The sequence below is a fragment of the Cervus elaphus genome, chromosome X (assembly GCF_910594005.1).
Source record: "Cervus elaphus chromosome X, mCerEla1.1, whole genome shotgun sequence".
NCBI classification, from domain to species: Eukaryota; Metazoa; Chordata; class Mammalia; order Artiodactyla; family Cervidae; genus Cervus; species Cervus elaphus.
Window position 1 is genome coordinate 45,117,498 of NC_057848.1, and position 24,512 is coordinate 45,142,009.

Genomic DNA, 24,512 nt, shown 5'->3' on the forward strand with positions numbered 1-24,512 from the left:
GCTCCTGTGTCCATGGTATTTTCCAGACAAGAATACTGAAGTGGGTTGTCATTTCCTTCTCCAGGGGATCTTCCCAACCCTGAGCTCAAACCTGCATCTCCTGCAATGGCAGTCAAATTCTTTACCTCTGAGCCACCTGGGAAGCCCTTGTAATCCCATGCCGCCTGCTTTTTGCTCTCTCTTGGTACTTATTAAGCTGTATTATCAATGTACCTATCTATCTTCCCAACTGGCCATATGCTCCTTAAGGGCAAGGATTTTACCTTATTTATTTCTATATGCACAGTATTTAAATAGCAAAAGAGTGGTTGTCAATGTTAAAAAAATATGTTTATTTATTTATTTGGCTGCACCATGTCTTAGATGCAGCACACGGGATAAAGATCCCGTGTTGTGGAATGTGAACATTCAGTTTCAGCATGTGGGATCTTGTTCCCTGACCAGGAGTAAAATCTGGGCCCCCTGCATTGGGAGTGCGGAGTCTTAGTCACTGAACCACCAGGGAAGTCCCATGGTTGACAATTTGATTAGATCCATTTGCCTAATTGGTAGAGACTGACAAGGGATGTCCAGAATTTCTAGGGCCTGAGACTAGAAATAAGTATATATGAAAGACATATATATATATATATATATATATATATATATGTATGTATATATGAAAGACATATATATATATATATATATATATATATATATATGCATAATGCAGTATGGACTGGGGGAAAATTTTTTTGTGTCATTTGTTGAATAGTACCAATGGTTATGTATTTATATTTCACATATATCATGATATATCTGCTAACAGAGCTATTTTTGGAAGAAGTAGTGTATTGTGTTTCACTCTGTATTGCACCAGTTAACCTTATAAACAGGTATACACATATATGCACATAGACATATATATATGTGCTATTCCTGTCCAAGAGTGCTCTAGATCCCAGAAAATAAGGAGATGCTCATTTAATTTTGAATTGTTGAAGTTTGACTCAATATGTTTAAATACCTTAAACAAATAACATTAAGACTAGTCATACCTTTCTTCTGGTTGGAATGTTTATGTAGTACAGAGGCATGATACTCCTGAGGGAAGCAGTTTGGGAGAATGTCTTATTGACGGAGGGTCTGGATTCATTAAAAAATGCTTATTTATAGCAAACAGGTGCATGTGTGTATATATGTGTTCATGTTTACACATATAAACATTTTTTGTTTATATGCTTACATGATCTGTATATATAGACTTATAATATACTCAAGCAGTGGTAAAATGCTCTGTATTCACTTCATTTATTATACCTCACTAGTACACAGTGCATGCTTGAAAGCTCTTAGGGGAATTATATGTATGACATAGTTCACCCATAGAAATCAGCCAGTTTGTAAATGGTCACGAGTGTTCAAATTGAATCCTATCATATCAAAGGGTGGAATTGCAAGGAAATTTAAGTTTCTAGTCATTTGTATTTTTGTTATTTGAGTATTTCACCAAGTGCTTATTTTACTTTTTTGATCAGAAAAAAAATCAATTTTTAGAAGATAGTTGTCAGGATGCTTCTGTCCTGAGTAAAAATAATTAATCAGTGAACTCATCAGTAGTTCACTATCATGTAAATTATGACAGTTTTGCTAAAATTTCTTTGAGAGATGAAGTTAGTTTCCATTCAACTCTGTATTTTATAGTAAAGGAATGACATGCACACATATTCAAATGTATGAAAATGGAGATTTTAAAGGCTACAACAATTCCCAAATTAAATCTCTGAATGCTCTGAATAAGAGTTAAGTCCCTGATGGTTGCACACATATAAAATTTCTTTGAAATCTCTTAAGGCAGCTATATATAATAAGAGAAAACTGGAAAATTGGAACCATAGCCATCTATTGTACTGTGTGAAGGCTTGATCTTCACAGTATTTTGGCCATTTTCTCATAGTTGTCATCTTACTTGCTTTTTTTTTTTTTTTTTTACTGGTAGACTCATGGCCACTTTAACACTTTACTTGTCAAAAAAAAAACACACCAAAAAACAAAATACTTTTCTGTTGCCTTTGCTGAAAGGCAGCACTCTACCTTTAAAGAGGAAAAACATACTAATTTGATATAGTGATCTTTGTTGTCCATTTAAACAATGGCCTTTGGAATATAAGAACAATTGTGATATATCTTGTGAAGCAGTCTACTGATTGATAGTAAGAATATCTGGCTCAGCAGGAGTGAGCCTGGACACTGGTGGGAATGGAATAGATTGGGGTAGGCAGAGTTGTAGCATGTTCCTCAAATCACACTGTTTTTTAAATGATCTATAACACTTAAACCTGAGATCTGTCAATAATATCAACTATGACTTGTGTATTCACACACAAAAAAATGGTATTTCTGTTATTTCCTATTTCTACAAGGGTGAACATGTTAATTTGGCTCATCAAAATAGTCAAATGACTCTTTGTATATAACGTATCACAAGAGGAAGGAAATACATTTTAATGAGTCAGTGTAAATGAATCAGAAGCACATTGGCATGAACTTCCTTTCATTTTGAGACACAGGAAGGATTCTAAACATTCCAAATAGAAGGCTGTAAGCTTAATGATAGCATATCAAACTTAATCCATGATGCTTAGTCTGAAGTTCAAAAACTTCGAACTGAAAACAAGGTCAACCCTCTGTGGTCTGGGTTGCATTTGTTACATTAGCTGGTGAACAGATGAAATCCATCACATTCTGATTTTCCAGGGTTTTTGTTTTCTTCCATCATTAATTTGGTACTGTTTTTCTGCCTCATAATTTATTCAGTTCACCTATTGAATTGGTAAGAGAAACTAAAGCCTACATAATTATAAATAAATGTCTGAGTGGTTATTTTATATTAACCTAGTATTTTCCCCTAACTTGGCAAAGGCTTGAAATAGCTAGGATATTTATTGCATTATCTGTAGGTAGGTTTTTTTCTTTCCATACCAGTACTTCTCATCATTAGTGAAAATAGTCAATACTTTGAATGATCTGCAATTCTGTTCTTCCTCTTCCTTCACTTTGTTATTATTTTGAATCTTAACAGCTTTCAAAGTGGATCTGGTCCTTCCTGGAACTTATATAAGATCTTTATTCTCTGTACATCTGTAGTCAAACATGATTCTAGGATTTTAGAATATGCTTCTCTGGAGGAAAAAAAAAAGCTTTATTTGTTTTTTTCTCTGTAGGAAATGTTAGTGTCTGCCAGCCAAGTGTTTCTCCTTGCTGTGTGCTGAGTTCTCAGGTTCATTAAACAATTTGTAACCTCAGCTCACAATCCAGGCTGAAGAAATGTTGGTCATTTTATGTGATGGAACCCACTGATAGGGCCTCTCTTAATGAGAATTTAGCTGGAGGGGAGTTGGCAGAAACATAAAAGATTTTGAGTAGTGTTTCTGTCTTTTCTCAACAACTGAAGTCTCAGTACAAAGCTCAGAGGAAAGAAAATAAAGCCTATGAGTTCGGACCAGAGTTATGTAAGAATAGTCTTAGGCAAGATTCCTAGAGAGATAATCTTGTTTATTAAAGTTTCCCGACAATGCTGAGGTCATGGGTGACACACTTTAGGACAAGATCAAGACACTAGGAAAGTGTCAGCAATGAACAAATCTTGTGGAACTCATTCTAATAGGTTTATTGTGTTGCCTTTTCAAAAACAATAGTTTTAAAGAAGAAAATAGTCATTTCTTGCTTTGATTCCCAATGAGCATTAAACACTCCTAAATGAAGGTGTCATTCATGATTTCAGATTAGACATTTTCTTGATAGCAGTTTTGGTTAGTTGCAGTCACCATAAAATTAGTAAATAGCAATGATGCAGCTATGAAAAAGTCAAACTGTTTTACAGAGATATACTTGACATATAACATTATATTAATTTCAGGTGTACAACATAATGATTCATTTTTATGTTGTGAAATGATCACCACGATAAGTCTAGTTAACATCCATCCTGTTGCATAGTTACCAGATTATTTTTTCTTGTGATGGGAACTTTTAAGATCTACTTTCTCAGCAGCTGTCTCATATGCACTACAGTATTCTTAACTATAGTCCCTGTGCTGTCCACTACATTTCCATGACTTATTTATCTTTTAACTGGAAGTTTGTTCCTTTTGACCCTTTCACTCATTTTGCCCTCCTTCTACTCCCTGCCTTGGGCAGTCACCAATCTGTTCTGTGTATGTGAGCTCAGACAATAAACATTTGTTGGCAAGGACTGAAGGCCCCATTATCAGAGAGGAAGGAGCAAATAGTATGTACCCAGAACAACAGTCTATGTGTGTGTGTGTGTGTGTGTGTGTGTGTGTGTGTGCATGTTATGTATTTAAGGGTACGCACTGTCCAACACTTTTCTCCTTCTAGGTTAAAGCCTAAAGAAATAGAGTTAGATGAATGGAAAGAGGTTGGGAAGATGGGAAATAGTTCAGGGCAGATGGAACAGTATATGCAAAGTCCCAGAGATGAAGAAGATCATGAGGCTTTTAAGGAACTGAAAGGCACTCAGTACAATGGGAATTCAATACAATATGCATAATGCACTGGCATGAATAGGAGATGTGAACCTCTGGAGTGCAGCAGAGACCAGATCACAAAGGGTCTTGTAAGTCAAGGGCTTCTCTGGTGGCTCAGTGGTAAAGAATCCCCCTGCCAATGCAGGAGACATGGTTTTGATCCCTCAACCGGGAAGATCCCGCATGCCAGGGAGCGACTAAGACCATGTACCACAAGTACTCAGCCTGTGCTCTAGAGTCTGGGAGCCACAACTCCTGAGTCTCATGCCACGACTGCTGGACCCTGTGTAACGTAGAACCTATGGTGTGCAACAAAAGAAGCCTCCGCGATGAGAAACACACACGCTACAACTAGAGAGTAGCCTCCGCCCGCTGCAACTAGAGAAAAACCTGCACGGCAATGAAGACCCTGCACAGCCAAAAATGAATAAATGAATAATTTCTAAAAAAGATCTTGTAACCTAGTTGGTGAGTTTGAGCCTCATCCTTAGGGTAATGGGAAACTATTGAAAGTTTAAGAAAGAAACATGATTAAGTTCATGTTTTGTAAAGCTCATCTGACTACTGTGGAGAATGAATTTGAAGGCTCCAAAATGGAGGTGGGGAAGCTATTTTGGAGAATTGGAATAATTAAGGTAAGAGAGTAATAAAAATTCCAGTAGTAAAGGATCCATCCATAGTGATTGATGAATTGTCTTCTTTTCTTTGCAGCTGAGAGGACCCGAGCTTAGGAAACCCCAATATTTTAAACTCCCCACCATTGGTACTGGAGGAAGATATTATCTTTATTATCCCAAACAGCAAACAACTCTGTCCTTTGCATTGGAGGAAGATACTTTCTCCATCTTCCAAAGTTGTTTGCTATATAAACATCCTTGAGAAAATAGTCCAGAACAAAACCTCCCAGTGCTTCTGATGAGAAGATGTGCATACAGGTAAGAAACCCTTTGATAATTGTCTACCAACAATAATATCTCCCCTTGAATATCAAAACCCATGCATGTCCTATATTCCTGTACTTACACAAGAGTTATAATTTTGTGGGCACTTTGACAACATTGAATTGTCAAAGCCTTTATATAGAGACCAGTTTGCTATGAGGTCTAGAGATTTTTGCTCATTGTAGAATTGTAGAACTGAGTATGCTACCACAAAAATATTCTCATATCTTTCCTTGCTCTAGCACTTAGGAGTTTTCAATTATTGCCACTGTCTGGATTTAGAGGAATGAAAATTAAAGGAGCGTAGCTGAATGGTTATTTATTTATTAGACTTTCTAAATTGCTCCTTCATGGAGATTGCAAATGCGGAACATCACTGCTACCAGAACCATTTAATGTGAAAGAAATGACAGCAGCTACAAGGAGCAAGAGAAATGCTTAGCTAGTGGAGTCTCAACAAATAGTATAACTGCATTGGATGTGTCCTTCAACGTGTTAGGACTCAGAATCAAATGCGGCTACTGTGTTGGTTACATACAGTGAGAAAACACTATTTATACTGTCTAGAGAAAAGCAAAAGATTTATGCTACTTTGTAAAGTGCTTGTAAAATTCCAAATCTAAATAAAGTTTACAAAGCTGGAAGGGAAGGAACCATGAGTTTCTGATCACTTTCCATATGCCATATGCTTGTGCTTAATTCTCATAGTAACTCCATGAAATCATTATTATTCTCATTTTAAAGATGAGGACTATGGATTTTGGGAAATGTAAGTAACTTGCCCAAAATGTTACAGTTGTTAAGTGGCTGATCTAGGTTTGAGTTTAGGTATAACTCTCAATACTTGTGTTCATTCTGTGCTACCATCTACTTATGTATAAATTCTTATAATTTCACAGGTCAATTGGAATGACTATTTCGCAGAAATACTTGGAGACTCTTAATGAAATACGTTGATGTACCCAAGTCAATATATTATTCTTTGGGGGGGGTACTTAAAACTGTAAATGAAAACAAGAAGCTAGATCAGTTAATAAAGCAGTGACTGTGGTGGATTGGGGTGAGAAGGTGCACATTCAGCAATGACCATTTCTTGAAGAGTGGAAAGCCTTCTAGAAGCAACCAGTGTCTATGTGTATTATCTAGTTGGATACAAGATGATATATAGATCCCCTATGCCCAATTCTGCTAAAAGAGTGTGTTCACAGTGGATATGGTTGAATTGTCTGTACTACTCAATCAGGTGAACTATCTGGAGATTGCTTCATTACTCAGAAATAATTCATTGCAGTAGTTGAAGAAAACCTTGTGGTCTTACTGCTCTCACTTTCTGTTTTAAAAAAAGAAATGGTCAATTCAGTTACAGAGCTCAGTGGAACTGGATTATTTGTGTCCTGTAGACAAACTAATAAATCAAAGAAGTGATTTAACAGGATTTCCCCCCTTTTCAGGCACTTGGAGTTGGCTTCCTATAGACATCACTTATTCCTAAGAACCTGAAGTAACAAATACTGCTTTTGTCATTCTTCCCTCTGGTCTTTTGTACAGACTGCATAAGATTTTTCTTAACTTTTTATTTTGTGTTGGGGTATAGCCAATGTTGTGATAGTTTCAGGTGAACAACAAAGGGACTCAGCCATACATATATGAGAATGCATTCTCCTCCTCACCAAACAAAACTACCACATAATATTGAGCAGAGTTCCCTGTGCTAGACAGTAGATCCTTTTTGGTTATCCCTTTTAAATATAGCAGTGTGTGCCTGTCCATCTCAAACTCCCTCTCTCTTCCCCTCATCCTTCCTCCTGGCAACCGTAAGTTTATTCTCTAAGCCTGTGAGTCTCTCTTTGTTTTGTAAGTTCATTGGTATCATTTCTTTTTAGATTCCACATATAAGGAATGTCAAACAATATTTCTTCTCTGTCTGACTTACTTTTTTACTCTTACTACTCAGCCATTAAAAAGAAAGAAATAATGCCATTTACAGCAACATGGAAGGACCTAGAGATTGTCATACTGAGTGAAGTGTAGGATTTTGAGATAATCATAGTAAGGAGCAACAATATTTATGTTTTGTGAAGTTAATTGGGGAGATATGCTGATACTTAAGAGTGTTACCTTGTCTGCCTGGAGTTACTCAGGTGTATGATTCAGCTTGAACTCTGAAAAGTAATCTCAACATGTTCCCAAGAAGATGGAAACCTCTGGAATGAAATGCATTACTGAGAATAGAGCCCAAGGTCACAAAGAATCTGGATTAAATATCTGAAGAAAGGCTGTATAGAATCAATTATAATGAAAAAGCTTAGCAATACACACTGGAAAATGATTTGAGAGAAGAGTGAAAAATCGATTATTTGTTTATGAATTTGGATAAACATGTTTTCCACTTAGTGCCTTTAATGAGAATCCTTGTAATGGAATTAATGGTGTTAAATGGTGTTAAATTTAAAAAGTGGTTTAAAGAAAATGTTTTTAAGTAACATAAAATTAACCTGTGAGACTCATAAATACAGTTTGTATGAGGCAAATAAGGATTTCTTAAAAACCTGAAAAGTGCAGTAAATTGATTGGGGGAAATTGGAATTGTGCTTTTTTTAGAAAAAAAAAATTGTCGTAAGTCCATGGCTGATTCATGTCAGTGTATGGCAAAAACCATTACAATATTGTAAAGTAAGTAGCCTCCAACTAATAAAAATAAATGAAAAAAAAATTGTCTGAAGTAATATATGATATCTGAGAAATTAGTGATATTCCCCATGCCTCCATGCAATATTGGATAAACTACATTGCTATTAGTAAAGTCCTGACTTTCTTCCAAGAAAATCACAACTTTTAATTGATATTGATGGTTCTTTAATACATTATTGTGGGCAGACTTGGGAAATGCAAGGCTGATGTCTGAATTTATATTGTGATCACGAATTAGGGATTGTAGAGGTAAGAATTTGGGTGTGGGAAGCTTTTATTTATTCCTTCAGTAGGAGAGTTTTAAAAGCAATATTTTTTACTTTAAGCAAATATCAGATTGTTTTCTGAGATAATTGAACCTAATGAAAGGTCAGCAAGAGAGTGACTCTTCCAAACTGACTCTTCAGAGTTTTCCTTCCTTTCCCTCTCCTTTTGTCTCCCCTTCCCTTTCACCAGAAAATTTTTATTGACCCTCTACTATATGTCAGATAGTTTTGCCAAGTTCTAGTGGTTTAATGGTAAACAAGAGCAACAAGTAAATGAATTCAAATGCAGTGTGATCAGTACTAAGATAGAAGTTCAGTGTAGTCTGTAAACAGAGAGGAAAAGCATCTCAATCAGTCTGGATTTCAGGGAAGTCTTAACATATAGAGAGACACAAGGATAAGTAGTAGTTAGCCAAGAGAAGAAAGGAAGAATGAATGTGCTTTTGTGGAAGAAACAGAATGTGGCAAGGTTTTGAGGTGAGAGCAAGCTCAGGATCTTCAGGAACTGAAAATTCATTCCTGGAGCAGAGAGCCTGAAGGTGGGAGTAGTAACAGTGGGTAAAACTTGGGAGGGAAGCTAAACAATAAGGACTGTAAAGCCATGTATTAGATTCAATACTGATTATAATGAGAAACCATTGAATGATTTTAAGTAGGGAATGGCACAAACAAGTATATGTTTTCAAAATTCACTCTTATGGCTCTGTGCAACTAGTAGGGCAGAGTGGAGTGGAAGGACAGAAGGAGAGGTGTATTATCATTTAGGAAGGTGTTACAAGAGCTTCCCCAGTGGCTCAGACCGTAAAGAGTCTGCCTGCAATGCAGGAGACATGGATTTGGTTCCTGGGTTGGGAAGATCCCCTGGAGAAGGGAATGGCAACTCACTCCAGTATTCTTGCTTTACAATTCCATGGACAGAGGAGCCTGCTGGGCAACAGTCCATGGGGTCTCAAAGAGTCAGACAAGACTGAGTGACTAACACTACAACAATCAGCATGAAACAAAATGGAAGCATGGACTAGTGTTGGTGGCAGTGACGATAGATTGAGCAGATTTTGGTACTATAGTTCACAAGGGTGAACTGCATCAGCCAAGGCTTCGACCACCATTTTCTAAGCGAGGTAACACTGTAGGAAAAGAATTATGGAATTGGAGTGATAACTGAGGTTTTCCAATGAGATGTCACTTTGAAATTATTTCCGAAGCTGTTGGATATGTGAGTGGAATGTAGAGGAGAATTTGGGTGGTGGTGGTTTAGTCGCTAAGTCATGTCCAACTCTTGCGACCCCATGGACTGTATCTTGCCAGGTTCCTCTGTCCATGGGATTCTCCAGGCAAGAATACTGGAGTGGGTTGTCATTTTGTGGAGAATTTGCAATGAAGATATAAATGTTATTCATCAACATATGGATAGTGATTGAACACCAGAACACCAGGGAGAGTGTATAGAGTAGAAAGAAAAGAAATTAGAATAGAACCCCACTCATATTTAAGGAATGAGAAAAGTAAAACTAGCCATCAAAAGAGATTGGAAAGGAGAAAAATCTGGAGAATGTGCTTTTATATAAAGCAAGGGAGAAGAAGATCTTGAAAAGGAGGCAATTGGTTTTAGGATGAGTATTACAAAAGGAGTCATTAGATTCAACAACGAGGGTAGCTGTGATTTTAGCAAGAGTGGTTTCAGTAGAGTGATGAGTATAGAAACAACATTGGAATAGATTACAAAGTAAATGCGATTTGAAGAAGAGTTTGAAAAACTGGGGGAAGGTGTGTGTAACAGGGGCCAGAGATCTTAGTGGTAGTGGTGCTGGGGATGTATCCTAGAATTTTGCATACTGCATTATTTTATCTGGGCTTCGCAGATGGTGTTAGTGGTAAAGAACCCACCTGCCAATGCAGGAGATGTAAGAGATGTGAGTTCAATCCCTAGGTCAGGAAGATCCCCTGGAGGAGGGCATGGCAACTCATTCCAGGATTCTTGCCTGGAGAATCCCACGGACAGAGGAGCCTGGCTGGATACAATCTATAGGGTCCAGGGTCGGTCATGACTGAAGAGACTTAGCACGCATGCACACATTGTTGTATCTGAGAAATACGTGCCTAAATCTGTCAGTTTATCTCCTACATTTTCCTCTAGAAGATTCATAGCTTTATGTTTGTGTTCAGATCTATGATTCATCTTAAGACACTTTTTATACATGATGTGAGGTTTTTGTTTATTATTTTTGCACATAAATATCCAGTTATTCCAGGACTATTTCTTGAAAAGGTTGTTCTTTCTTTACTGAACTGCCTTTGTTTAAAATCATTTGCCCATTTATGTGTGGATCTGTTTCTGTACTTTACATTCTTTTAATCTGTCTCATCTTTAGGCCAATACCACATTGTCATAAAGCTTCATAATACTGAAATTTTGACTGTTCTAGGGCCTTTGCATTTTCATATGAATTTTATATCCAACTTGTCAATTTTCACATAAAAATCTAGAGAGATTTTGATTGGGAATACTTTATTTTTTAATTAATTTATTTGTTTTAATTGGAGGCTAATTACTTTACAATGTTGTAGTGGTTTTTGCCATACATTGACATGAATCAGCCATGGATTTACATGTGTTCCCCATCTTGAAACCCCCTCCCACCACCCTCCTCATCCCATCCCTTAGGGTCATCCCAGTGCACCAGCCCTGAGCACCCTGTCTCATGCATCGAACCTGGACTGGCGACCTATTTCACATATGATAATATATATGTTTCAATGCTATTCTCTCAAATCATCCCACCCTTGCCTTCTCTCACAGAGTCCAAAAGTCTGTTCTTTACATCTGTGTCTCTTTTGCTGTCTCGCATATAGGGTCATCGTTACCATCTTTCTAAATTCCATATATATGCATTAGTATACTGTATTGGTGTTTTTCTTTCTGACTTACTTCACTCTGTATAATAGGCTCCAGTTTCATCCACCTCAATAGAACCGATTCAAGTGCATTCTTCTTAATAGCTGAGTAATATTCCATTGTGTATATGTACCACAGTTTTCTTATCCATTCGTATGCTGATGGACATCTAGGTTGCTTCCATGTCCTGGCCATTGTCAACAGTGCCATAATGAATATTGGGGTACATGTGGTTTCTTCAGTGTGTATGCCCAGAAGTGGGATTGCTGGGTCATATGGCAGTTCTATTTCCAGTTTTTTAAGGAATCTCCACACTGTTCTCCATAGTGGCTGTACTAGTTTGCATTGATTGGGAATACTTTAAATGTATACTAGAATCTGTGGAGGGTTGACATCTTAATATGGAATTTAACCCATGCACAAGATCACTTTTCATTAAACGAATTCTTCTTTAGTGCATCTCAGCAATGTTTTGTTGTGTTCAGTGTATAGGTCTTGCACATCATATTTATCCCCAAATATTTCATATTTTATGCTCTTTATGAATATTGTTTTTAAAATTGAGTTTTCTATTATTTGTAGGATAATTTGTAATTGATTTTTAGTTAAAATTTTGTTTTTAGATAATTTCATATTTATATGGAATTGTAAGAAATGATACAGGAAAATTCCACATGTACTTAACCTAATTTGCCTCAGTGGTAAGATGTTACAAAATTGTAATACAACATCATAACTGGGATATTGATATTGATACCATCAAGATACAGAACATTTCCATCACTACAAGGATCCCTCTTATATAGCCCCATCCACTCTCATCATTCCTTCCCACCTCGACCTCTTCTTATTCTCTGGCAACAATTAATCTGTTACTCTTTGTATAATATTGTTATTTAAAGAATGTTATATATAACTGAAATCATACAGTACATAACCTTTTGGGAATTGACTTTTTCATTTTTCATAATTCTCTTCAAATTCACCCAGGAAAGATAGAAATGTATCATTAAAATATGTGTATGAGATTTGTATTATGATCATAATTTCCCTTACCTTCTTTTCCTACTTTTTCTGAAAAAATAATATTAATCAGGTTGGACACACTAAAGCAGTAGCCATGTGATCAGTGGAAGATGGTAGAGTCAGAACTAGATAAAGTATCTTTAAACTTCAAGTTGTAGCCATTACAGTTCCTATTTTCCACTTCAAACCCCTAGGAGGAATGAGGATTGTAGGCTCCTGAGTTGTTCACCTTTGATTGTTTTAGCAAGACCTTTTCTCTCCCAAACTGTACATACACATTTACATATATATGTATGCATGATTAATTGTTGTTGAAAGTTTATACTTTCTTTTATCTAAATTTTAGTGGGGAGTCCTTTGGGCTATTGTCAGATTTTTCAGGAATTTGAAATACGTGCAAACAGCAGGCATTTATTCAATTGGATAACTGTAATTTCACACTTAACCAAATCTTCTCTCTTTATTGAGAGTAGTGCCAAGATAACTGAAAGAAAAATGTAATGCCAAATAATAAGACCTGCTCTATATTTTCACACAAAAAAAGACAGTGTAGAATAGGTATTCTTCTGTGGGCTAATAGAATAATTGCACACTTAGGACATTCGTATTCAGCATGGATATCATTTCCCTATTGCCGTGTTTCTGAGGAATCTTTCGCTTTGGTATCTAAGCATTGAGACACTTTTTAAAGAAGGAAACAATTCTTTAAGTCTGTAATTTGTGGAGAGCTATGTAGCTGGGCTTACGTCTAGGCCTATAACTTACAGTTCTGCAGATTTTATTTAGTTTTTTCTGGAGAGCACATCTCAGAGCTGAGAACTATTCTAGTCCGCTTTCATTCACAGTACTAGATGCTCTTGAAGAGGTAGCTGGAAAGGTGTGGGGCAGGGACTGTGTAGATATTTACATATACAAATGAAAATGTGCATACATATTTATACATTCTGGCTAGTACAGATTTAATGGTTCTCAGACTCACTGGATCTAAGGTGTTAACAGCCTTTTCAGAGTAGAGATGGGTTCAAATTTAGGAGACTGAGTCCAATGCTGTTTTTTTTTTTTTTTTAATTTAGTTTTATTTTATTTTATTTTATTTTTTTTTTTTTTGGGTTTTGTCATACATTGATATGAATCAGCCATAGATTTACACTTATTCCCCATCCCGATCCCCCCTCCCACCTCCCTCTTCACCCGACTCCTCTGGGTCTTCCCAGTGCACCAGGCCCGAGCACTTGTCTCATGCATCCCACCTGGGCTGGTGATCTGTTTCACCATAGATAGTATACATGCTCCAAAGAAGACATACAGATGGCTAACAAACACATGAAAAGGTGCTCAACATCACTCATTATTAGAGAAATGCAAATCAAAACCACAATGAGGTACCATTACACGCCAGTCAGGATGGCTGCTATCCAAAAGACTACAAGCAATAAATGCTGGAGAGGGTGTGGAGAAAAGGGAACCCTCTTACACTGTTGGTGGGAATGCAAACTAGTACAGCCACTATGGAAAACAGTGTGGAGATTCCTTAAAAAACTGGAAATAGAACTGCCATATGACCCAATGCTGTTTTTTAATATCAGTAACGTTATAATGTGGAGAAGGCAATGGCACCCCACTCCAGTACTCTTGCCTGGAAAATCCCATGGACAGAGGAGCCTGGTAGGCTGCGGTCCATGGGGTTGCTAAGAGGCGGGACATGACTGAGTGACTTTACTTTCATGTTTCACTTTCATGCACTGGAGAAGGAAATGGCAACCCACTCCAGTGTTCTTGCCTGGAGAATCCCAGGGACGGCAGAGCCTGGTGGGCTGCCGCCTATGGGTCACACAGAGTCGGACACGACTGAAGTGGCTTAGCAGCAGCAGCAATGTTATAATGCAGTTGGGGCTTCCTATTGCTTCTGAGCAATTCTCATGACAACTACTGGGAGAGTTTTACAGAGAAGGTGAGTATAAAAGGCAATGTGTGTAAAACTGACAATCATTTGTTTTAATTATCATTATATAAAGTATTTGCAATAAATTATAAAATTTCTTTATTTGAATGCTTAGATTCTTTATATGAATCAATAAATTATTTACATATACCAGTGTGAAAATGGGCATGTGAGTGGTACAGTGTGTTTGCCTGCTCAGTCGTATCTGACTCTTTGCAAAGCCATGGACTGTAGCCCGCCAGGCTCCTCTGTCCATGGGATTCTTCAGGCAAGAATACTGGAGTGTGTTGCCATTCCCTTCTCCAGGACAGTATGTTTACCATTCCAGTTTAATGGTAACACTGGGGTTTTATTTCAGTTCAGTTCAGTCGCTCAGTCATGTCTGACTCTTTGTGACCCCATGAATCGCAGCACACCAGGCCTCCCTGTCCATCACCAACTACTGGAGTTTACTCAAACTCATGTCCATCGAGTCATTGATGTCATCCAGCCATCTCATCCTCTGTCGTCCCCTTCTCCTCCTGCCCCCAATCTCTCCTAGCATCAGGGTCTTTTCCAATGAGTCAACTCTTCGCATGAGGTGGCCAAAGTATTGGAGTTTCAGCTTCAGCATCAGTCCTTTCAATGAACACCCAGGACTGATTCCTTCAGGATGGACTGGTTGGATCTCCTTGCAGTCCAAGGGACTCTCAAGAGTCTTCTCCAACACCACAGTTCAAAAGCATCAATTTTTCGGCACTCAGCTTTCTTCACAGTCCAGCTCTCAAATCCATACATGACCACTGGAAAAACCATAGCCTTGACTAGACAAACCTTTGTTGGCATAGTAATGGGGTTTACATTACACTGGGGTTTACATTGCTTTAAAAACTGAAAATATACACTCGTTTAGAGGATATTTTTAGGATCAGTTTACATTGACCTTGTCTATTTCCTGGAAGCTCTGGGAGATTTTGTTTGTCCTGATTTTGCTTTTAATATTAGAGGGAGAGAGAACATACTAGAGCTCGAGGAAAGAAGGAAAAATATCTGAATGGAAAAAGAAAAAATAAGTCAACCATCTGGGTGTTTTAGATTAATTTAGATGCTACAAGAAAGAGAGTGACTATTTTACACACTCTTATCAAGAATTCATTCCCTTTTTGGATGAAACTTTCACACAAGTTTTGGAATTTCATCTAAGATACCAATTTTTCAAATAGTTGATATCTAGCCTCAGTCTTAGTGTATGTGAGGCTAAGGATTCATGTTTGGAGATAATCTTCATAGAAGACATATTTGAAGATAATCTTTTAGACAAAATAATCCTTTCCCACTTTTTTTCCCATAAAATTTGCCAATGCTAGATATTTCATATAATTAGAATTAAATGTTACATTTTGTGTCTTGCTTCTTAGCAAAATTTTTTCAAGGTTCATTTATATTATACCATATCTCAGTGCTTTATTCCATTTTTATGGATGAATAATATTCCTTTTGTCTATGGGTGTTGTGTGTATATCTTACAAATGGTTACCCATTCATCTGTTGATAGATATTCATGTTGTTTACAGTTTTTGGCTATTATGAATAAGCTATTATAAACTGTATTGTACATTTGTATTTAAATACCTGCTTTCAATTTGAGTAAATTTGATGGATTATAGGGTATTTCCATGTTAACTTTTAACTTTTTGAGGAACTGGCAGATTGTTTTCCACTGTGGCTGCTACATTCTCACCAAACATTGTATTGATACACGAGCTCCAGTTTGATGGATGTTGGAATGAAAGAGGTTTATTACTTACATACACTCATAAGATAACAAAATTGGGGACTATCATCCTGGTCTTTTTGGTAGAAACCCATTATTTATTACATCATTCTGTGGCTCAGATGATACTGTTTTGGAAATTAGTTATTTCTGGGCATGGAGAAAAGGTTTGTGTGTGCATGAATAAAGAAATAATAAGAGGGATTTGTCAAGAGTTCTGTCAGATATTAGGCTCTCTTAACAAGTATTTTTGTTGTTTTGTTCAATGTTATGACAACTGACTTTGCTAATACTCATCACAAAGTATCCTACAGGAAAATTCACATACCATAAAATTCACCCTTTTAAATAGTAAATTCAATGCTTTTTTTTTCTTCATTCATATGTTCTGCAACCATCACTATCTAAGTTTAGGACATTTTCATCACTCCAAAAAGAATCTTTGTACTCATTAACAGTAACTCCCCATATCCCCTTTCCATTCAAACCCTAGCAGTAATTAATCTATTTTCTATCTCTGGATTTCCCTATTTCTGGTCACTTTATATAAAGAATCTACTTTATTCCCTTGTAAAACTGAATACTATTCTGTTGTATGAATATACCATATCTTTAAATTTCATTGATCAGTTGATGGGCATTAAGATTGTTTCCACATTTTGGCTATTATTACTAGTGCTGATATGACCATCCATGAATAATTTTTTTGTGCAATAATGTATTTTCATTTCTCTTAGTTATATACTCAGAAATTGAATCACTGTTTCATACCATAGGGCTTCCCAGGTGGCAGTAGTTGTAACTCTGTGCTTTTTTGGAAAACTGCCTGTTTCCCATAGTAGTTGAACCATTTTATAATACCACTGGCGGTATCTGAGGGTTTCAGTTTCTCCACATCCTCACCAACATTTGCTACTGTTTATCCTTTTAATTTTTAGTCAACCTAGTGGATGTGAAGCAGTATCTCAGGATGGCTCTATTTTGCATTTTACCTGATGACTAATGATGTTAGGCATCTTTTTATGTATGTATTGCCGATTTGTATATCTTCCTTGGAGAAATATATTTTCAGATCCTTTATAGATTTTTAATTGGGTTTTTAATCTTTTTATTGTTCAGTTAAAAGCCAGGTGGTGCTAGTGGTAAAGAATCTGCCTGCCAATGAAGGTAGATGTAAGAGACACAGGTTTGATCACCGGGTCAGGAAGATCCCCTGGAGGAGGGAATGGCAACCCATTCTTGTCTGGAGAATCCCATGGACAGAGGAGCCTGGTGGGCTACAGTCCATGGGGTCGTGTAGGGTCAGACACGACTGAAGCAACTTAGCACACATGCACGCACACATGTAAGTATTTTTATGCATTCTGGATGCAAATCCCTTATAAGATACCTGATGGGAAAATATGTTCTCTCTTTACATGCATTGTCTTTTCACTTTCTACATGGTTTCCTCTGAAACACAAAGGGTTTAAATTTAACCCAGGTCTCCCGATTGCAGGCGGACTCTTTACCAGCTGAACCACAAGGAAAGCGGAATACTGGAGTGGGTAGCCTATCCTTTCTCCAGAGGATCTTCCCCACCCAGGAATCCAACCGGGGTCTCCTGCATTGCAGGCAAATTCTTTACTAACTGAGCTATCATGGAAGCCTTGACACAGTCGTATTTATCTTTTTCTTTTGTTGCTTTTACTGTTGGTGCCCTGTCTAAGATGGCTCTGTATAACCTGAGGTCTGGTGATTTATACCTATTTTTTGTTCTAAGAATTTTGTATCTTTACCTCTTACATTAAGGTCTGTGATCCATTCTGAGCTAGGGGTTCAACTTCATTCTTTTACATGTATTAGATGTCACAGTAGTGAATTATGATAACAAGTCAAGTTGAAATGAACCATCATAGCCTTTATTCTCTTACTGTGATAGTATAAGCAAGAGGTCAAACAAAAGGTTCTTGCCCTTTTATGGACCCAGGGGCTGAGGAGAGGGAGAAGAGGAAGGTTTTGGAGTCAAAAGGGTACTAAACAATGGAGATAAGGCCCTTGATAAGTAAGTCCCACTGAGGCACATGGGATAGGAATACAGATGTGCATAGGATCATGGCCTGTGTTGGATCTGACTGCAGTTCCCGTCAGAGCTTGAAATACACTGCCTTTGTACCACATCTGATGTGGAGAAGGCAGCTTTCCTCCATTAGGCCTGCCAGATCAAACCTTCACAGTTGCTTATGGTCTGCCCTGAAAGGTCACTATAGGATTTTGGCTTGGAACCAAACTTCTCAGCATGTGATATGTCTGTTTGTTCCAGAAGAATTTGTTGAATTCCTTCCCCATTGAATCATCTTGGCATCCTTTTTGAAAATCAACAAGGATTTAATTATGGACTCTCAATTTGGTTCCATTGGTCTGTATGTCTATCCTTATGCAAGTACTACATTGTCTTGATTGCTGCAGCTGCAAAATATGTTTTGAAATCAGGAAATGTAAGTCTTCTAACTTTGTTCTTATCAAGATTCATTTGACTATTTTGGATCCTTTGCATTTCCATATGAATTTTAGGAAAGTTTTGTCAATTCTTGATGTCCTTCTCAGTCATAAAAACTTAAATTGTTATCAGGGTAATCTATTATATCATATATTTTTCAAAATTGTCACTTAGATGTGTCACATATAGTAGCTTTATTAACAGAATATGTGATCACCTGGAATACCTTGCTTCCTTTTGTTAAAGAGATGAATTTTTTAAAAGGATAATTGAAAATAAATTTGTGAGCTCCTAGACTAACTACAAAACCATGTATAGGCATATCTTGTCACCTTATTTATTTGGAATTTTTTGGAACATGGATGTAATACAATGTAATAAAAGAAGAAATATTTAAGGAATGGAATGAGAAGACATGAGAGAATGTTGTTATTAAAATATAATAATTTTTATTAAAAGCCAGTAATAATATTTAATGAAAATGACTAGAAATTGATACACACTTCATGGTTTCTAATTTTAGTCTCACAACTTCAAGTAAGAGGAGGGGAAGGCCGATGTTTTTTATCCAGTTTTACAGAGATGGAAATTGTAGCTCAGAGATTTGAAGTGACTTGCCCTAAGTCATACAGTAAACCGAATAACAGCCCTTGAATCTGTTTTTACTCATCATATGTAATACTCTTTTACTCTAAGCCACCTGTCTTCTTATGGATATAAATTATTATTTTACTCATAATGAAAATTTGCACTTGAGTTTAGAAACAGAATTGCATAAGATGTTTTCAGTCTATGGCAGTTGTGGAATTAACCACTTGATGCCATTCTCCCAGTCCTTCATATATATATACTTTGACTAGTCAATCCCTTTGAAGAGCTTAGCATCCAGCTGCGTAGATACACATGCATATTTGAGGCAATATGAAGGCAAAGTAGCAAGCAAACAGAAATTAAATGATATTAATAATGTATAACAGAAAGAAATATTGGGGGTGGTGGTAAAAAGCTTTGTATTGGGAGACAGACGTCTAAAGCCAAGTTTTAAATACATTCACAGATGTAGTTTGAACATATACTAGGCAATGTGAAATTAGAGTCTCCATTAGGGAAGGACCATGCCCTATTTATTCCAGAATTGTCTGTGACTAGCGATTAGCAGGTTACTATGTACAGAGTAGGTGCTCAATGATGTAAGTCACCTTAATTGAAGGACTAATGCATCCTACGCAGGGAGAACAATATGTATAGGAGTGTTATAACATGTATAACAATGCTGGTGTGGAGAAGAGCGTTGCAAAGTATTGGAGTACTGTATGATACTTTTGATAGCTCCTTCTCTTTCTACATTTAACTTACATTGTGGGAAAATTGCATATTCTTTCCATGGCCTCTGATACTAACACAGAAGATGTGTTTATTTCTCATATTGGTAGGAAGTGATGCCTGGGTCACATCTCAGATATAAATTTCTCTCTGTGAATAAGCTAAAAAATTTCATTTCCCCTGGGCTATTGTTTTTGTGTGTTCCCCTTTGTTTTTTTAAATCATTTTCCAATTCCATCTCAACTATTGCCCTTTTCTGATAATAGCTGTACATTGTGTCTGTGAGATGAATTTTAATAAACAACGAGTTATAGAGTCAAGCCAACATTTTAGACAGTTGGGAACAAGCCTTAGAAAAAACATAATAATGTCATGAAGATTTATATTCTAAATAAGCCAGCTTCTGATAGCGTGGAGCTCAGCTCCTTGTGTGTCCCTTTAAGAATGTTCCAAGTGACAGTCCTTGCAAATGCAAATGCAGTGGAACCCCAGAGCTGAAATCTTTCTTTTTGACCTCCCAGCAATAGAAGACCCTGGAGGAAACAAGACAGATTGTGAGCTGGAAAGAGAGATCCTTTCCTAGGAAATAATACAACTGGAACCTCCTGTCTCTCAGTTAAGTGAATGTTACTTACATCTTGAAGTCATACTTCAAATATGTTGTTGTGTATTTGGGTTTTTACCCACCATCCCCGGGACCATGACTACTGATTCTGGTCAAGTTATTGAAACTGTGGTGATGGGTTTAAGCACCTCTGTTGACTTACATACCTCTTAGCATAGATTGCTTTTTGAAGATTAAAAAACAAATAAAGCAACTTCCCTAAGTTTGGGACCCATTTGTTTTTCATAGGTGGCTATTAATGAAATAAGCACTGAAGAGCAGGGCTTGGGGGGAAGGATCCACTCCCTCTTTATTAACTATCTGTTAGCAACAGCTGCCGAGAACAGCAGGTAGATTAAAGCTAATTTCTAAAATGGGTTTAAGTGGAACATGAAATGTTTTCTATTTGATAATTTCAAATGACGTGTACTGCACTGATTCCTGCCCCATGGTATGGAATAATTTATGCAGAGAAGAAAAATTGTACTCTCTCATATTGGCTCTAGCCAGCCAGCCAGCTTATAAGTATATACTGTTGGTTCAAGGGAGTTAATGTGAGCAGATACTCATTGTGGCTTAGGGTAAATTCAACCCCATGACGGTCTCCAGTTTCTTGCCTTCCTGATGCTCAGTCAAATGTGTCATCTGTGTATGAAAGAAAATTTTCATCTTGAGTTATGTGAATTGACAACATGATTGTCTGTCAATAAACCTATGTATGAATTTTATCATTAATAATAGAGAGTGTGTACTGCAAGAGGGCTTTCAAACTGGTAGTCCTTGGGCTTCTTTTGGCATATGCACTACACATGCTTCAGCAAGAGGACATAGACCTCCATATGGTTTAAAAGAAATGTAAAACTCCAAAGATTTCACCTAAAAATTCAGATCTGTGGCTTCTTTTTTTTGAACAATCTTACCACAGGGATCTCGTATTAATCCTTAGCTCTAGCTCTGGCAGGAGGTCTATTGTCACAGCTTTCACCAAATCCTATTTTTAAACATTCCATTCACTTCATGTATTCATGTAACCAGACTGGCACTGTAAGACTCTGTGTTTCAGACTTATACAAAGACTGCTATGTGAAGTGTAAAGCTTAGCCTGAACCAGTGAAAGATGAAAATTACAATCATTTTAAAAGGAAGGCAGTTGTTCTCTTCAAGCACATAATTCATCAGAGCATGGAATCAGTCATTGAATCACAGCCTGAACATAGTGTTGCTCCCAGTGTCCTTAGAAATCATTTAGCCATGTCCCCTCATCCTATGAAGAAAACCTGAGGTCCAGATTGTCTAAGCAACTTGACTACAATTTTTACAGTTAATTTCTAAAAAACTGAGTATCTGAAATACTAGTTCTCAACCAAAATTTCATAACATTTTGATCACTCTTGCTATTTCTAATTAATGTGTGTTTAGTCACTCAGTTGTGTCTGACTGTTTCTGACCCCATGGACAGTAGCCTGCCAGGCTCCTCTATCATGGGATTATCCAAGCAAGAATACTTCAGTGTGTTGCCATTTCCTGCTCCAGGGGATCTTCCTGAGCCAGGGACTGAACCCATGTCTCATGCATTGCAGGCAGATTCTTTACCCTCTGAGCCATCAGGGAAGCCCTCTTCCAGTTAATAGGTAGGATATTTTCAAATAGCACATGATTCAACTTCTACTGTATTTTAAGCAACCCATCTCACATTCCATTTCTTCTCCAAAGTCATTTATGACTGCTTCAATTTACCAGAGCTTACCCTCCTATAAACTGCTTCAGAATTCGTACCATTCACTTGCATGCTTAATCATGTATTACCTGATATGTTTACTTAACTCCCCTATACACTTGTTAAAACAGTGAAGTTATGAGTTTCTCAAGGGTGGGAGCAGTATTGTGTATCTCTTTCTCCACAGTGGCATCCAACACTTGACTGAACACTCATGTTCACTTATATAGGCTTTCCTGGTGGCTCAGATGGTAAAAAAAATCTGCCTGTATGCAGGAGACCCAGGTTTGATCCATGGGGTGAGAAGATTCCCTGGAGAAGGGAATGGAAACCCACTCCAGTATTCTTGCCTGGAGAATTCCATGGACAGAGAAGTGTGGAAAGGCTACAGTCCATGTGGTCTCAAAGAGTTGGACACAACTGAGTGAGTAAAACTTTCAGCACTAATGTGCTTGATTAATCATTGTTGGGTTGAAGTGAATTGAATTAAATGACCATGGCTGCAGAACAAACCAGGAAACCTACTTGTTTGCTTGAGAGGTTTTAATCTCTCTCTCCAAACCCTAAAAGATGATGCTGTTTATGTGTGTACTCAATATGCCAGCAAATTTGGAAAACTCTGCAGTGGCCACAGGACTGGAAAGGTCAGTTTTCATTCCAATCCCAAAGAAAGGCAATGCCAGAGAATGTCCAAACTACCTCACAATTGCATTTATCTCACATGCTAGCAATGTAATGCTTGAAATTCTCCAAGATAGGCTTCAACAGTATGTGAATCGAGAACTTCCAGATGTTCAAGTTGGATTTAGAAAAGGCAGAGGAACCAGAGATCAAATTGCCAGCATCTCGTGGATCATCAAAAAAGCAAGAGAATTACAGGAAAACATCTACTTCTGCTTCATTGACTGCGCAAAAACCTTTGACTGTGTGGATCACAACAAACTGTGGAAAATTCTTAATGAGATGGGAATACCAGACCACCTTCCCTACCTCCTGAGAAATATATTTGCCAGTCAAGAAGCAATGGTTAGAACTGGACATGAAACAATGGACTGGTTTCAAATTGGGAAAGGAGTACATCAAGGCTGTATATTGTCACCTTGCTTGTTGAACTTATATGCAGAGTACATCATGTAAAATGCCAGACTTGATGAAGCATCAGATGGAATCAAGATTGCAGGGAGAAATATTAATAACCTCAGATGTGCAGATGACACCACCCTTATGGCAGAAAGCAAAGAGGAACCTAAAGAGCTTCTTGGTGAAGTGAAAGAGGAGAGTGAAAAAGCTGGCTTAAAAATCAGCATTCAAAAAACTAAGGTCATGGCATCTGGTCCCACCAGTTCAGTTCAGTTGCTCAGTCATGTCCAACTCTTTGTGACCCCATGGACCACAGCACGCCAGGCCTCCCTGTCCATCACCAACTCCTGGAGTTTATTCAAACTCATGTCCATTGAGTCGATGATGCCATTCAACCATCTCAGCCTCCGTCATCCCTTTCTCCTCTCACCTTCAATCTTTCCCAGCATCAGGGTCTTTTCAAATGAGTCAGCTCTTCACATCAGGTGGCCAAAGTATTGGAGTTTCAGCTTCAACGTCAGTCCTTCCAATGAACATTCAGGACTGATGTCCTTTAGGATGGACTGGTTTGATCTCCTTGCAGTCCAAGGGACTCTCAAGAGTCTTCTCCAACACCACAGTTCAAAAGCATCAATTCTTCAGCGCTCAGCTTTCTTTATAGTCCAACTCTCACATCCATACATGACTCCTGGAAAAACCAAAGCTTTGACTAGATGGACCTTTGTCGGCAAAATAATGTTTCTGCTTTTTAATTTGCTATCTAGGTTGATCATAACTTTCCTTCCAAGGAGTAAGCACTTTACGGCAAATAGATGGGGAAGCAATGGAAACAGTGACAGACTATTTTCTTGGGCTCCAAAACCACTACAGCCACTTGCTCCTTGGAAGAAAAGCTATGACCAACCTAGACAGCATAGTACAAAGCAGAGACATTACTTTGCTGACAAAGGTCCATCTAGTCAAAGCTTTGGTTTTCCCAGGAGTCATGTATGGATGTGAGATTTGGACCATAAAGAATGCTGAGCACTGAAGAATTGATGCTTTTGAACTGTGGTGTTGAAGAAGACTCTTGAGAGTCCCCTTGGACTGCAAAGAGATCCAACCAGTCCATCCTAAAGAAAATCAGTCCCAAATATTCATTGGAAGGACTGAGGCTGAAGCTAAAGCTTCAGTACTTTGGCCACCTGATGTGAAGAGCTGACTCATTTGAAAAGACCCTGATGCTGGGAAAGCTTGAAGGCAGGAGGAGGAGGGGATGACAGAGG

At 37.6% G+C, this 24,512-nt stretch overlaps 1 long non-coding RNA gene across 1 annotated transcript in view; it reads left to right on the forward strand.

Annotated features, from left to right (window-relative positions):
• The window catches only part of LOC122689454, a 176,562-nt gene extending 154,580 nt beyond the window's left edge, over positions 1-21,982 (forward strand). Inside the window, exons 5-7 of the long non-coding RNA XR_006339816.1 lie at positions 5,241-5,464; positions 18,347-18,521; positions 20,368-21,982. This is a non-coding gene — a long non-coding RNA (uncharacterized LOC122689454). The remainder of the gene's footprint in view (positions 1-5,240; positions 5,465-18,346; positions 18,522-20,367) is intronic.
• The last annotated feature ends 2,530 nt before the right edge of the window (positions 21,983-24,512 follow it).